The sequence below is a fragment of the Aquarana catesbeiana genome, linkage group LG01, assembly GCF_042186555.1.
Source record: "Aquarana catesbeiana isolate 2022-GZ linkage group LG01, ASM4218655v1, whole genome shotgun sequence".
Lineage (NCBI taxonomy): Eukaryota > Metazoa > Chordata > Amphibia > Anura > Ranidae > Aquarana > Aquarana catesbeiana.
Genome location: NC_133324.1, coordinates 641,388,401 through 641,404,644, shown reverse-complemented (window position 1 = coordinate 641,404,644; position 16,244 = coordinate 641,388,401).

The following is a 16,244-nucleotide window of genomic DNA, read 5'->3' as shown; positions in this document are numbered from 1 at the left end:
ACTAATAGAGACAGGGCTTAGAGGACGATCAATATGTTAACTGTGACGTAAAGAAGATGTTGGGACATTGATGCCTAGTGCAGAGGACTAAGGCTCATCATGAAGGAGGAATAATAGTTGTGGGGGAAAACTTGTTCCTCTGCAGATATGTAAGGCCCTTTCCATTAATACTGTTATCACAAAGTAAAGTGCAGACCTATCCAAAAAATCAGGACTGCCCCCATCAACATTGTAATACTGATTATTTTAGTAGACCAGCCACCTTCACTGTCCTGTGTCCCAGCTGGCTCATGAGCTACTATGTAAATTGTTGGCACTATATTAATACCTATATTAAAGTTATACTAAAGTCTCGTTATTTTTTTGTAAAAAATAACAAACATGTTATACTTATCTGCTCTGTGTAATGGTTTTGCCCAGAGCAGCCCAGATCCTCCTTTTCTTGGGTCCCCGGCTCCTGGCCCCTCCCTCCTACCAGATGCCCCCCCTCAGCAAGCAGCTTGCTATGGGGAACCCGAGCCGAGCCACAGCTCTGTGTGTCCATTCAGACAAGGATAACAGCACTGGGACACTTGTCAGCTACCGTGTAGCTATATGTGTTTAGTGATATAATTTTGGATCACAAAATGTATAATTTGTTCATCACACCTTCCTTATATACTATATATATATATATATATATATATATATATATATATATATATATATATTACTTTTTCAAGATTGATTTATATGTGTATGTGATGGTTTTATCTTTTGTTAGCACGTGTAATTAACATAGGAACTGCACACCCCCACCCACATTTAATATATTACTGAGCGTGTAGTTGTGAACACATTAGGCATTGCAGCAATCCCCTTTTTCTTTCTACACTTTTGCCTTGATTTTAGCATTTGTTCACATCACTTTTATTTAGCATTAGCACTACCAGTTAGCTCAGGGGATAACACACAGTTTAATTCGGACACTAAGCCACAGCCCGGCCCCACCCCCTTTCTCTCCTCATTGGCTCACTGACTATGATTGACGGGAGCCAATGGCGCTGCGCTGCTGTTTTAGCAAATGAGGAAGGAGAATCCCAGACAGCCGAATCTCTCATACAATCGCTGGATCTAGATGGGGCTTGCTGGATGTAGATGGGGGGCTGAGGGGGGCTGCTGCACACAGAAGGCTTTTTATCTTAATGCATAGAATGCATTAAGATAAAAAACCTTCTGCCTTTACAACAACTGGGCAGCACAGTGGTGTAGTGGGTAGCACTCTCGTCTAGCAGTAAAAAGGGTCGCTGGTTCAAATCAATACCACGACACTACCTGCCTGGAGTTTGCATGTTCTCCCTGTGCCTGCGTGGATTTCCTCTGGGGACTCTGGTTTCCTCCCACACTCCAAAGATATGCTGGTAGGTTAATTGGCTTCTGTCCAAAATTGGCCCTAGTATATGAATGTGAGTTGGGGACCTTGGATTGTGGGCTTCTTGAGGGTAGGGACCGATGTGAGTGTACAATGTATGTGTGGAGCACTTTGTAAATTGACGGCTCTATAAGGGTACCTTAAATAAATAGGGATAATTTAGACACGCACCCACACTCACTCTGGATGGACTGGTGTCTTTATTCAACCTTACTAACTATGTAACTATGCATTTTTTGCACTCAAACTTTTTCAGACTGTCTGACTGTTGTAATGCAATCATGTGCCAGATCTACAATAGTTTGCACTTCTACAGGATAATGTAAATCGTCACCCCTGTCACCTGATGTGGGTATAGGAGACTCTCCTATTGCTCTGATCTGCTTGAGGAGCGGGCGTATGTATTAGTATCCCTATCAACAAAAGAGTAATTCAAGTTCCTACATATACACCATGATGGCTCAGAGTAACACTGTAATGGCATAACTTGTGAAAGGGAGGTATGGGGATTCTGCTTGGTTTCTGTTTCTTTTCAGTTCTCCCTGTTTGCTTGATCAGTACTTGCAAGACATTGCACATACAGTGCCTTGAAAAAGTATTCATACCCCTTGACATTTTCCAAATTTTTTCATGTTACAACCAAAAACGTAAATTTATTTTATTGAAATTTTATGTGATAGACCAACTCAGAGTGGCACATAATTGTGAAGGAGTGGAAGTAAAATTATAAATGTTTTTCACATTTCTTTTACAAATAAATATGTGAAAAGTGTGGCGTGCATTTGTATTCAGCCTCATTTACTCTGATACCCCTAACTAAAATCTAGTGGAACCAGGGCCAGACATTTACCGGGACATTTCCCAGTAGGCTGCCAGTAGGCTGCCTGTCCTGGGGCCGCTTTGAGCTGTGGCTGCAGTGCTCCCTTCCCTCCTCCCCCTCTTATTTACATGTCTCCCCGCTGTGTCGCAGAGCTGAATCTGACATGTACTTCGGCCGCACTGTGACAAGGGTCCTGCCTCCTCTTAGACCAGCTTGTGTGATAGGCAGAACACTGCATCTATTTCCTGCCATTAGATCAGTGTTCTGTGTATCACACAAGCTGGTCTAGGAAGAGGCGGGACCCTTGTCACAGCGCGGCCGAAGTACATTTCAGACTCAGCTCCCTGACACAGCTGAAAGACCACTGTGTGTAATCCAGGCACTAACTGGTGAGGCTGTATGGATGGGCACAGTGAGGCTTATTGATGGGCACAATGAGGCTGCATAGACGGGCACAGTAAAGCTGCATGGACGGACACAGTAAGGCAGCATGGATGGGCACAGTAAGGCTGCATGGATGGGCACAGTGAGGCTGCATGGATGGGCACAGTAAAGCTGCATGGACGGGGACAGTGAGGTTGCATGGACGGGCACAGTAAAGCTGCATGGATGGGCACAGTGAGGCTGCATGGACGGCCACAATGAGGCTGCATGGACGGGCACAGTGAGGCTGCATGGATGGGCACAGCGAGGCCGCATGGATGGGCACAGTAAGGCTGCATGGATGGGCACAGTCAGGTAGGCTGCATTGATGGGCAGTGAGGCTGCATTTATGGACACAGTTAGGCTGCATTGATGGGCACATGGAGGCTGCATGTATGGGCACAGTGAGGCTTATTGATGGGCACAGTGAGGCTGTATGGACGGGCACAGTGAGGCTGCATTGATGGGCACAGTGAGGCTGCATTTGATGGGCACAGTGAGGTTGCATTGATCTCTTATATCATGCCCCCAGCCTCTGACCATCTTCTGTATCATGTCTGCAGCCTCTAACCATCTCTTCTCTTATATCATGTCTGCAGTCTCTGAGGGAGTCTGGAGAGGAGTCAAGAGTGGGAGTGCCGCTGGGATGGGGGTCATGAGAGAAGTCAGATTTGTGTGGACTGTGGAGAGGAGACTATAGGATAAAGCCAGAGCCACCAAGCTGGAGCCGACTGACTGAGCCCTGCACAGTGCACCTGAGAGGAGTTCAGTAACAGCGTCACTAGGCCAGTCTGAGGGGGAGTCACTGATGTAAGTGGGGGGGGGGAATACAATAATGAAAGGGGGCACTGATAGAAAGGTTCCTCCTCATATCAATAACCCACTCCCCCCTTACCTTTGTGTATTCTTTCTGCGGAAGGTGGTCTCTGGTCACCAGAGTCCCCCCCCCCTATGTGCTTTCATATCTGTCTTATCTATATATAATACACTCTTCAAATGTGCTTTAAAACGCAAGGTTTTCCCTTTTATGAATAAGGAAATGTCATAATGATGTTGGGCTGGTATAATAATGCTATGGGGCTGGTGTGGAATTTTTTTCCAGAGCTGGTTTTTATTCTCAGTCCGGCCATGAGTGGAACCAATTGCCTTCAAAAGTCACCTAATTAGTAAGTACCACCTGTGTAGAGTAAACCTGTGTATAATTTAATCTCAGTATAAATATAGCTGTTCTGTGAAGTCCTCAGAGGTTTGTTAGAGAACCTTAGTGAACAAACAGCATCATGAAGGCCAAGGAACACACCAGACAGGTCAGGGATAAAGTTGTGGAGAAATGTAAAGCACAATTAAGTTATAAATAAATATCCCAAGCTTTGAACATCTCACAGAGCACTGTTCAATCCATCATCCGAAAATTAAGAGTATGGCACAACTGCAAACCTACCAAGAGATGGCCATCCAACTAAACTGACAGGCCAGGCATGGAGAGCATTAATCAGAGAAGCAGCCAAGAGGCCCATGGTAACTCTGGAGGAGCTGCAGAGATTCACAGCTCAGGTGGGAGAATCTGTCCACAGGACAACTATTAGTTGTGCACTCCACAAATCTGGCCTTTATGGAAAAGTGGCATGAAGAAAGTCATTGTTGAAAGAAAGCCATAAAAAGTCCCGTTTGCAGTTTGCGAGAAGCCATGTGGGAGACACAGCAAACGTGAAAGAAGGTGCTCTGGTCAGATGAGACCAAAATTGAACTTTTTGGCCTAAAAGCAAAATACTATGTGTGGCAGAAAACTAACACTACACATCACCCTGAACACACCATCCCCACCATGAAACATGGTGGTGGCAGAATCATGTTGTGGGGATGCTTTTCTTCAGCAGGGATAGGGAGTCAGAGTCACAGTTGATGGGAAGATGGATGGAACCAAATACAGGGCAATCTTAGAAGAAAACCCGACAGAGTCTGCAAAAAAAGTGAGACTGGGACGGATGTTCACCTTCCAGCAGGACAATGACCCTAAACATACAGCCAGAGCTACAATGGAATGGTTTAAATCAAAGCATATTCATGTGTTAGAATGGCCCAGTCAAAGTCCAGACCTAAATCCAATTCAGAATCTGTGGCAAGACTTGAAAATTGCTGTTCACAGATGCTCTCCATCCAATCTGACAGAGCTTGAAAATGTCACTCTCTAGATGTGCAAAGCTGATAATGACATACCCAAAAAGACTTGCAGCTGTAATTGCAGCGAAGGTTGGTTCTACAAAGTATTGACTCAGGGGGGCTGAATACAAATGCACACCACACTTTTCACATATTTATTTGTAAAAAATTTGGAAAACCATTTATCATTTTCCTTCCACTTCACAATTATGTGCCACTTTGTGTTGGTCTATCACATGAAATCCCAATAAAATACATTCATGTTTTTGCTTGTAACATGACAAAATGTGAACAATTTCAAGGGGTATGAATGCTTTTTCAAGGCACTGTAAATATTTTTCTATTATACCTAATACATCCAGTCACTTAATCTGAGGTATGTCAATACTTGCTACATAGCATGTGTTTATAGCTTCTCATTTCACTACTTAGTAAAAAGCTTATTTGATGTTTAACCACCCCGAAAGATTTGGCTGCTCAATGACCAGGCCATTTTTTGCAATACGGCACTACTTCGCTTTAACTGACAATTGCGCTGTCGTGCGATGCTGTACCCAAACAAAATTGACGTCCTTTTTTTCCCACAAATAGAGCTTTCTTTTGGTGGTATTTGATCACCTCTGCGTTTTTTTTTTTGGACTATAACAAAAGAAGAGCGACAATTTTGAAGAAAAACACAATATCTTTTACTTTTTGCTATAATAAATATCCCAATATTTAAAAAAAAAAAAATGTCCTCAGTTTAGGCCAATATATATTCTTCTACATATTTTTGGTACAAAAAAAAAACGCAATAATTGATTAGTTTGTGCAAAAGTTATAGCCTCTACAAAATAGGGGATAGATTTATGGCATTTTTATTATTATTTTTTTTTTTTACTATTAAAGGCGGTGATCTGTAATTTTTATCGGGACTGCGATATTGTGGCGGACAAATTGGACACTTTTAACACATTTTTGAGACCATTGACAATTATACAGCGATTAGTGCTATAAAAATGCAGTGATTACTGTATAAATGTCACTGGCAGGGAGGGGGTTAACACTAGGGGGTGATCAAGGGGTTAACTGTGTTCCCTAGGTGTGTTCTAACTGTAGGGGGGATGGGACTGACTAGGGGAGGGGAGGAGATCGGTGTTCATAATTAGTATGAATACACAATCTCTCTTCTCTCCCCTGAGAGAACCGGGATTTGTGTGTTTAAACACACAGATCCCGGTTCTCACTCTGTCACGAGCGACCGCAAGTGCCCAGCGGTCATCCGCCCACCGGGCACTCGCATCGGCTCCAGGCACACGCTGCGACGCTGCGGGCGCGCACGCACCTCCTACAGCGCCTTAAAGTTCCCACATACAGTGCGACGGCTGGTCGGGAACCGATTAAAGTGATTGTAAAGAATTTTTTTTGAAAAACAAAATGTCATACTTACCTGCAATGGGTTTGCACAGAGTAGCCATGCTCCTCTTCTGGGGTCCCCCACCAGCCCTCCTCGCTCCTACCTGCTTCTAATCGCCCCCATAACATGCCGCTTGCTATGGCTCACTGGTGCAGACTGGATCCCATGAAGGGCTCTGTGTGTCCATTGAGTGTCTCAATCCCACCCACTCTCTCCCCACAGGCTGTGATTACCAGCATCAGTAGCCAATGTCTCCCAATGCTGTCTCCATGTCCAGTGAGGCGAGAGGAGAGAATGGCTGCTTTCGGGCACAGTGCTGGGTCAAAATCAGGTTCAAGTAAGTATAAGGAGGGCAGCTGATTACAGGCATTTACCAAAATGCAGTAAATGCATTTCATTTGAACAAAGCACATATACTGTAGCTGTAGTGTTTACTTGTCTCTCTCCAATGCTCTGCGTGCCGTTTCTCTCTGTTGCTTCATTCCTCTATTATCAGCATGGGTCACTTCTTTCCTGACATATGAGATAAAATTTGTGTTGGGGAGGGATATAAGCACACAGCTTGTCTATTCAGACAACTCTGTGTGTTCTTTTGTTCCGCTGCCTATGTGGGGGGGGGGGGGGGGGGGGCTTAGTCCCTTTACTCCAATCAGCTCTCACACAGTGTATAAGAGCTGTAAGCTGTAGCTGCAATTCTCCATCCCCTCCTCCGTACTCCACACAGATGCATAATGATTTTATCACAAATCTGTAGGGTTCACTTTTGAAGGGCTGTAGACAAGAGAAGACTGCAGATAAACAAGTAAAAATAATGTAGGAGGATTTGTTTCATCTCTGTGTATCATCTGAGGCTGTTCACTTTACTAGGTATATGTGAGGGTTTACAACCACTTTAAGGAAAAAAAACCTTTATGCCGCGTACACACAATCGGACTTTCTGGCATACTTGGACCGGCAGACTTTCCGACGGACTTTGTCCGCCAGATGCGCCGGACTTAAAAAAGGACGGACTTGCCCACACACGACCGGACTTTCCGGCGGACTTTCGCCGGAGTTACGGCGGACCCACACACGGACAAGTCTGTTCATTTTGAACGTGAATCAGGTATGACGGGACTAGAAAAGGAAGTCAATCTCGCCGCTTTTATCGGCGAGATTGACACCTTGCGAGCCCCGTTGCGGGTCATACCAGGCCCTTAGGTCTGGTATGGATTTTAAAGGGAAGCCCCTACGCCGAAAAAACGGCGTGGGGTCCCCCCTAACATCCATACCAGACCCCGATCCGAGCACGCAGCCCGGCCGGTCAGGAAAGGGGGTGGGGACAAGCGAGCGCCCCCCTCCTGAACCGTACCAGGCCGCATGCCCTCAACATGGGGGGTGGGTGCTTTGGGGGAGGGGGCGCCCTGCGGGGGCCCCCCCACCCCAAAGCACCTTGTCCCCATGTTGATGAGGACAAGGGCTTCTTCCCGACAACCCTGGCTGGTGGTTGTCGGGGTCTGCGGGCGGGGGGCTTATCGGAATCCGGGAGCCCCCTATAATAAGAGGGCCCCCAGATCCCGGCCCCCCACCCTATGTGAATGAGTATGGGGTACATGGTACCCCTACCCATCCACCTAGGGAAAAAGAGTCAATAATAAAACACACTACACAGGTTTTTAAAATAATTTATTAAACAGCTCGGGGGGGTCTTCCTCCGGCTTTGGGGGTCTTCCTCCGGCTTCGGAGGTCCCTCCGGTTCCTCTTCTCCCGGCATCTGGTTGGTTCTTCTCCGCTCTCTCCGGCCTCTTTTCCCGGTGTTCCAGTTCTTCGGCCGGCTCCTCCGCTGTCTTCATGCCACTCTTTTGCCAGCGGAGGTCCGGTCTTCTGGGCTTCTTGTCTTCTTCTTCTCTCTTCTCTTCTCCAGATGTTGACACGACGCTCTCCGGGTGATGTTGACCATGCCCCCTAAAACGTCACAGTCCCAGCATGCCCAGGGACTGTGACGGCATAAGGGGGCGGGGTCTCCGCCTATATAAGTCACAACGGAGCGCTCAGAGAGCAGTCCAGCCGGAGAGAGCATCGTGTCAACATCTGGAGAAGAGAAGAGGGAAGAAGACAAGAAGCCCAGAAGTCCGGACCTCCGCTGGCAAAAAGACCGGCATGAAGACAGCGGAGGAGCTGGAGAAGAACCAACCGGACGCCGGGAGAAGAGGAACCGGAGGGACCCCCGAAGCTGGAAGAAGACCCCCGAAGCCGGAGGAAGACCCCCCCGGAGCTGTTTAATAAATCATTTTAAAAACCTGTGTAGTGTGTTTTATTATGGACACTTTTTCCCTAGGTGAATGGGTAGGGGTACCATGTACCCCATACTCATTCACATAGGATGGGGGGCCGGGATCTGGGGGCCCTCTTATTATAGGGGGCTCCTGGATTCCGATAAGCCCCCCGCCCGCAGACCCTGACAACCAACGGCCAGGGTTGTCGATAAGAGGCCCTTGTCCTCATCAACATGGGGACAAGGTGCTTTGGGGTGGGTGGGCCCCGCAGGGCGCCCCCTCCCCCAAAGCACCCACCCCCATGTCGAGGGCATGCGGCCTTGTGCGGTTCAGGAGGAGAGGCGCTCGCTCGTCCCCACCCCCTTTCCTGACCGGCCGGGCTGCGTGCTCGGATTGGGGTCTGGTATGGATTTTAGGGGGGAGCCCACGCAGTTTTTTTGGCGTAGGGGCTTCCCTTTAAAATCCATACCAGACCTAAGGGCCTGGTATGCCCTGCGTTTGCCGCAATAGGAAAATGTGTTTTTCCTATTGCAGCGAGCGCGAAATGTAATACCCTGCCCTTGCGTCTTATCTGGTCCGTTGGACCAGCATACAGACGAGCGGGCTTTCCGTCGGACCAGGTATAAAATAAATACTGCGCTACACAGAGAAAATATGAGCTGCGACTAAAGGTAGTAAACCATAAATCCAATATAATTCAAAAAGTCGCGCTAGAGGAATGAGAGTGGCAACAACCAGGTGCCTACAGCATCAAAAAGAATTATGAAAGTAAAAAGTGGTCACTGTGCAAATAATTATAATACTAGTGTATATAAACACCGCAATGAAATTTGAATAAATATTAAATAAACAGAACACAGATATTGCTTTCTATGCCTATAAAAAAAAGAAAAAAAGAAAAAAAGGGGGGAAAAGGAAAAATAAATAAAAATATTGAATACAAAAATAGGTGATTATATGTGAACAACAAAAAATTCTTCAGAACACTAATGCCAAGTGCAACAGTGTATGAGAGCTGTGCAAAGACAATAAAACATATACCATGTGAAAAACGTAAATTATACAGTGTAAAAATTAGAACAAACTTATATATTCCACCAAAAGTCCATATCCATACAGGAACAATAATTAGCAAAGTTCGTGCATGCTTTATAGCACAAAAACGTATAAATGGGTGTCCCCCAGTGCTGAGTGAATTGTAGAACCAAAACTTGCTGCAGTGACTAAGGTGCGTAGGCAGACCTCCACCATTCAAAACTGCTGCCTCTTAAAAGGAAAAAGTTGGTCTCTAGATTATAGGAGACCTAAAGGGCGGATGGCTGCAACCCCAGCCAGGGATCTGTACAGCAGACACTGGTTATCATCCGAATCCCGGAACTCTCTCCGTCAATCACACCATAATGAGTAGGATAAGTCCCCATAAAAGAGATAAAAGGCTCCACATAGCATAAAATCTAAGGTTTTATTGAATGAAAAAATATAGATTGCACTTACAAGATAGTTGTATAAACAAGCATACAGGAACGCCGGCTGGCTAAAAAAACTCCCCGTGTCTTCCGGGGGTGCAGATCGCGGTGTCGTCGGGACGTAGCTCCTCCTCCGTCGGACCAGCACACAGATGAGAGGACTTTCCATCAGAAACTGAGTCCGACGGAAAGATTTAAAACATGTTTCAAAGCTAGGTCCAGCAGACTTTTGGGAAAAAGTCCGCCGGAAAAGTCAGCTGGAGCCTACACACGGTCGGATTGTTCGGCGGGCTCTGGTCTGCTGGACCAAGTATGCCGGAAAGTCCGCTCGTGTGGCATTAGCCTTTACAACCACTTTAAAGGAAATCTGCTATATAGCCACAGCATATGCATTCATTTTATAACTTCAGTATTGTGATAGCAATACAAACAATAGTTTGTATTGACAATCCAATATATGCATGTTTACTTAAAAAATCTCCTTTCTTGTTGTAAATTCTGCCTGTCTGCTGGTCATCTCTTTCCACAACTTCCTGGATTCCATGTATGCTTTGCAGCTTCTCCTCTGCTGTTTACTTTTCATTTCCAAAAACTATATATGCCATGGTACCTTGCTGCCTGCAAGTAGTGATTCTTGTACAAAATCCGCCTCCAGAAACTCCTCCTTTCAGCACGTCTGTAGTTCAGAAGGCAGGCTCTGTGAAATGTGCGACACAACAGTGCCTACTGTCAGAGAAATAACAGAAACTTTGTTTGCCAATACCGGCATTTCCCTGTACGCCTGCGTGGCAGAATGGCGAATCGGCGTATGCGGGTACGCTATTCAGCGGACCGCATAGGGTTGCCACCTCATCCCTTTAAACCCGAACACATATTAATTCCACAGGTTCTGTGGCTGATTACGGTGGTAATTAAACTCACTTGGTGCTTTATCTGCATTTAATTAGCCTCAGAACCTGTGTAATTCAAAGGTGTTCGGGTTTAAAGGGATGAGGTGGCAACTCCAGGACCGCGTCACGGCGCAATGGCACACATAGACGTGCGAGTCAGCGGGCCGCGACACAGCGAAACGGCGTAACGGCGTACGTACGTACGCATCGTAGCCGCACACGTGGGTTCCCCTATTAGCCCTATAAAAGGCAGCCCAGCTCTCTGGCTTATTGCTGGTTTGTCATTTCAGCTCCTGTGTTCCTGTGCCTTGTTCTGCTATTGACTCCTGCCCATTGTGACCCGGATTGCCTTGACCACCCTTGTACTTCTCCTGCACCTTGACCTCGGCTTGCTTAACGGATTCCTCTTCAGTCTGCTCCAGTGTTTGACCCCCGGCTTCTCTTTAAAGACTTTGCTACTGCCTGCTCCAGTGTTTGACCCCGGCCTGTCTTGGACTCTCCCATTTGATTGATTCCTGTGTATGACCTTGGCTTGTTTGAACGGACTTCCTTCCTACCGGCTTGCTGTGTTTGACCCCCTGGCTTCTCTACATACTTGTTCCAGTTGTCTACTTCAGGACCAAGGTGTTGGAGCCCCAGTCTGCTTCCTCTGCCGATCACCGTCCGGGTGTACCCTGCACAGACTTACTACCAGACGGAAGTTCAACACGCAAGCCCCTACTAGTGCCTGGCGACCCGTGCCTCTCTGTGCCCGATACCCCCTGTGCCACCTCCAGGGGTATAGCGCACTCAGCTGCAAGGGGAGCTGCTCTCAGCATCTCAGCCCTGGTGAGTACCCTGACACCTACTCATAGGGCCAGGGCTTTTTTTCAGCAGGAACTAGGGGGAACTCAGTTCCACTGCCTCTGGCTCAGGTCTTCTGCGCTCCCTGCTCACCACTATCACTTGGTAACACTGAAGTCCAGCTTCTGCGTTTACAAGTGATAGCTTATCTCAGGTGCCCAGGGTTCAGTGCAGTCATGGGCAGAAGAGGGTGCGTGGTAGGCTGAACCCTCTGTGGTCTCCATTTTTTCCCTGGTGACCAGTTGTTGATGCTCCTAATGCATGATCTCCCTTGCAAGTGACTGTAGTATAGTATAGTATGCTGGGAGGTGCTACAGCCGGACAGGTGTTTCAGCTTAATATTGCAACAAAGGTAAGACATATGACAGATGGTGGAGCTTTTAAGGAGGGGGGAGAAAATGAAGGCAGTGGAGGGAGGGGGTTATATGCAGAGGGAAGAGCTACTATTTGATGCCATTTGGCAGGTATGTGTGTGTGGCGGGTATGGTTGAGTTCCTGCACCTATTCTCTGAGAAAAAAAGCCCTGCATAGGGCATAGTGACTGGGTGTAACAGAATTCAAGGACGTTAATGGGTGGGGATCTTCACAAAGAAAGTTTACAAACTTCAAGATTGTTCAGAATCATAGGAGTATGCTAGAAACAATTGTGATGCAATGTAGAAATTAAAGTGATACTAAACTCACAACAGTAAAAATCAGTCTGTATAAGCATGCTTGTTATACTCACTGTGGAGCCTAAGGGGTTAATTCTCCACATTGTGTAAAAAGGCTGTTTGATCCTGTCTTCTCTGATCCTCCCCTTTTTCCACAGTCCCCTATCCATCTCCTGAAAGTACAGAGCCTTTGGGGCACTCTACGCATGCTCAGTAGTGTTGGGCGAATGGTTCGCCCGAGCATGAGTTTGAGCATGAGTTTGGGCTGAACATTTGCCTGTTTGCCCATTCCTCGAACACCCAAATTTGCAGGGTGTTCGCCCTGCTGAACTTTTCCCCTGTTCAGGAGTTCTGCTGTAAACTGAACAGGGGGGTGTTTGACCCATGTCAAATGCTCAGTTTGGTGTGTATTGCTAAAGAGTTCTATTTCACTTGGGCGGGTGCATGTGATCAGCACAGGGCCAATCAGCACTGTCCAGACAGAGGGTCAGGGGTCCTGCAGCCTCATAGGACAGTCAGAATAGAATAAAAACTCCTCCTACAAGCTTTAACCAGACACTGATAGAAGATCGATAGAATAGACACTGATAGAAGTCACATGACTGCTATATACTGCTGATGATAAAATGTATTTAGCAGTTTATATTTACTAAAATAATTGCATTTCCATGTTGTATACTGTGAGAGACCAGATATAGTGAATGCAGGGTCCTAGGTTTATTAACACTTTAACTACTTCCCGCCTGCCCACCGATGGCGACCCCGATATTGGCAAAGAGCCCTGGCCAAGGCTCTTTACCCATGTGATCGGCTGTGTCCAATCACAGCCGATCACATGTAAACAAGGAAGTGCCGGCTTTTCCTCTCTCACACTAACACAGTATGAGATGAGAAGAGCTGATAAGCAGCATCTCCTCACAGGAAATATGTGTAAGGCCGGGTTCACACCTATGCGAATTAGATTCGGGTTTCTCCGCATCCAATTCGCATAGCAGGAGAACGTGACTGGCTCCCTATGGAGCCGGTTCACATATCTTCATTGCGGAGAGCACTGCACACTGTGCGTCTTTGGCTCAGTTTCAGGGCCGAATTCAGGCATAGATTCGGCCCTGATTCATCCCTGAAACGGGGAACAGGAACGCACAGTGCTCCTGTGCGATCCGCAGCCAATTCCAGTGTGAACCCGGCCTAAAGGTAATCAGAGCACTAATCATCATCAACCCCAACAGTGCCCATCAGTGATGTCACTCTGTGTCCATCAGTGACACCAGTCTGTGCCTATCAGTGACACCAGTCTGTGCCCATCAGTAAGGCCAATCTGTGCCCATCAGTTACCATCAGTGCTGTATATTAGTGCCTCCTCATCAGTGACACCCCATCAGTGCCCTCCAGTGGCGCCTCATCAATGCCCACCAGTGCAGCCTATCAGTGCCCATCACTGCAGCCTCATCAGCGCACATCAGTGTAGGAGAAAAATTACTTATTTAAAAAATTTGCTGATAGAAGCTAAGAAAACTTTTTTTTTGTTTGTTTTTATAGCAAAAAATAAAAAAATCCAGCGGTTATTAAATATCACCAAAAGAAAGCTCTATTTGTGTGAAGAAAATAATAATAAAAAATGTATTTGTAGCATGACCATGCAATTGTCATTCAAAGTGCGACAGTACTGAAAGCTGAAAATTGGCCTGGGCAGGAAGGGAGTGAAAGCGTTCTGTATTGAAGTGGTTAATATATAATTTTATATCTTGACCAGAGATATACTTTAGGCTCACATATCTCCATCAAAAATTATTTTTATTTCAATTTAGCTCTTCATCCATCAGGTACCTGATTTCCATTTCCTTTGATAAATGAGCAGCAGAATAGGGTTCAATCACTGATTTTTAAAGGTCATAGTCTTGATTTTCCCATCATATGGCAAAGGATCTAACAGCACCAGCAAGAGCATTTTATTGTAATGTTTGTAGAAGAGGAATGGGTTAAATGACAAGACGGGAGAATCCCTAAGGCACAAGTGTCTGTTGTTCAGACTCATTTTAATTAGTCAACTTCAAGCATTGTTCCCTGTTTACACAAGCTAGGAACAATGTTTATCAAGACATGTATTGTTTCTGTCTTGTCAAGATCCTCAGCAGGGATGAGTGGCAGTGGGAGTGCAGCCAATGCTCTCAAGACCAGGTACAGAGAAAATGACCGATTAAAAACTGCTAGGATCCTAACCACAAACACAAATTAATAATTGTTGCTAGCATGAATGATATATTAATTATGGTGGGGTTTATTCTCAACGGGCACTCTGTAGACAAGAATTATGACCGACTAAACAAAAATAATGGATGCCATTATTTAACTGCGATCCTGCAAATGATAAAATTTGGCACACAGAATGGTTTAGCTAGAGAATATTAAAAGCCCGTACACACGATCAGGAAATCTGAAGTTTTGTCCAACTAACGTTGATCGTTAGTATGGTGCTTTTGACAGCCGGTTCAGAATTTTCGGACAACAAAAACTGGATGTGCAGGCTCTAAACACAACGATCGATTTTCTTTTAATCAGTACAGTTTTTGTCTGAAAAAAATCGGAAGGGCAAAACTACAAATGCTCAGAAAGGAAAGAACACATACAAAACAATTCAACACATTACATCACTTCTGAAGTTGAATTCTGTCGTATGAGAATTTTTGCATGTTGAGTAACCTCTTCGATATGAGACTAATGCCACGCACACAAGAGCGGACTTTACGGCAGACTTGGTCCGGCGTACCAGATTTCGTTGGACAATTCAATCGTGTGTGGGCTCCAGCGGACTTTGTTTTCTTAAAAGTTGGACGGACTTAGATTTGAAACATGTTTCAAATCTATCCGACGGACTCGAGTCGGGTCGAAAAGTCCGCTCGTCTGTATGCTAGTTCAACGGACAAAAAGCCACGCTAGGGCAGCTATTGGCTATTGGCTATGAACTTCCTTGTTTTAGTCCAGTCGTACGTCATCACGTACAAATTCGTCGGACTTTGGTTGATTGTGTGTAGGCAAGTCTGTTCATTCAGAAAGTCCGTCGTAAAGTCCGTCGAAAAGTCCGCCGGGCAAAGTCTGCCGCAAAGTCCGCTCGTGTGTACGCGGCATTACATGCAACAAAAAAAGGATGAAAATTCGTTCAATAATCTGACCGTGTGTACCCGGTTTTAGAGAGCCATTTTAATTGAGTTCTGGAGGTGTTTCCTGCACCTTGGCTTGATTCAAAAACATAGTGCAATAAGCTAATGATCTGAACTAATCACTCCAGTCGATATTTCTAGTTGCTATTGGTTTTTTCAGCCTAGTTCTTCTTAAAACAATATAAGTGTGTCACTGGGCTTTTGGCTTTAAAACTGCAGCATGCACAGCATACTGGTTTATGGAGGTGACTACTATATAAATATTGCAACTTATATTAGATAACTGGGAATCTTTAGTAATAAGGTTTCTTCATTTCATTTAGTACATTTTCACTGGTTTCTCAAAGAGCATTTTGTTTCCAAAAGAAAAAAAAAATGAAAAACGAGAACATGTACATAGTATTCTCAATCATACTAAAAAAGCATGAGAACCTTGTCTTGTAAACAATAAGTTAACAATTACAGAGATGGAATGGTCTTACAGAGAGGTAGCCAGACTACAGTAAGTGATTCTTACTATTAGTTTTTGGGAAAAAAATGGGATATGGTAAGGTAGTAGGAGGCGGTACAGCATTCTCTGTAGGACTTTTTTTCAGCCGGAACGTGGTGGAACTTAGTACCGCCATCTACCCGCTCACCGCATTTACTAGTAAACACAGCCCGGCTTCTGTGTTTACAAGGACAGCTTTTGTCTTGGCGGCTCCCACAGATCCCTCCCTGCCTGCACGATCTTGGCGGTGACAGGGGAGATGCAGATGCATGTGCAATG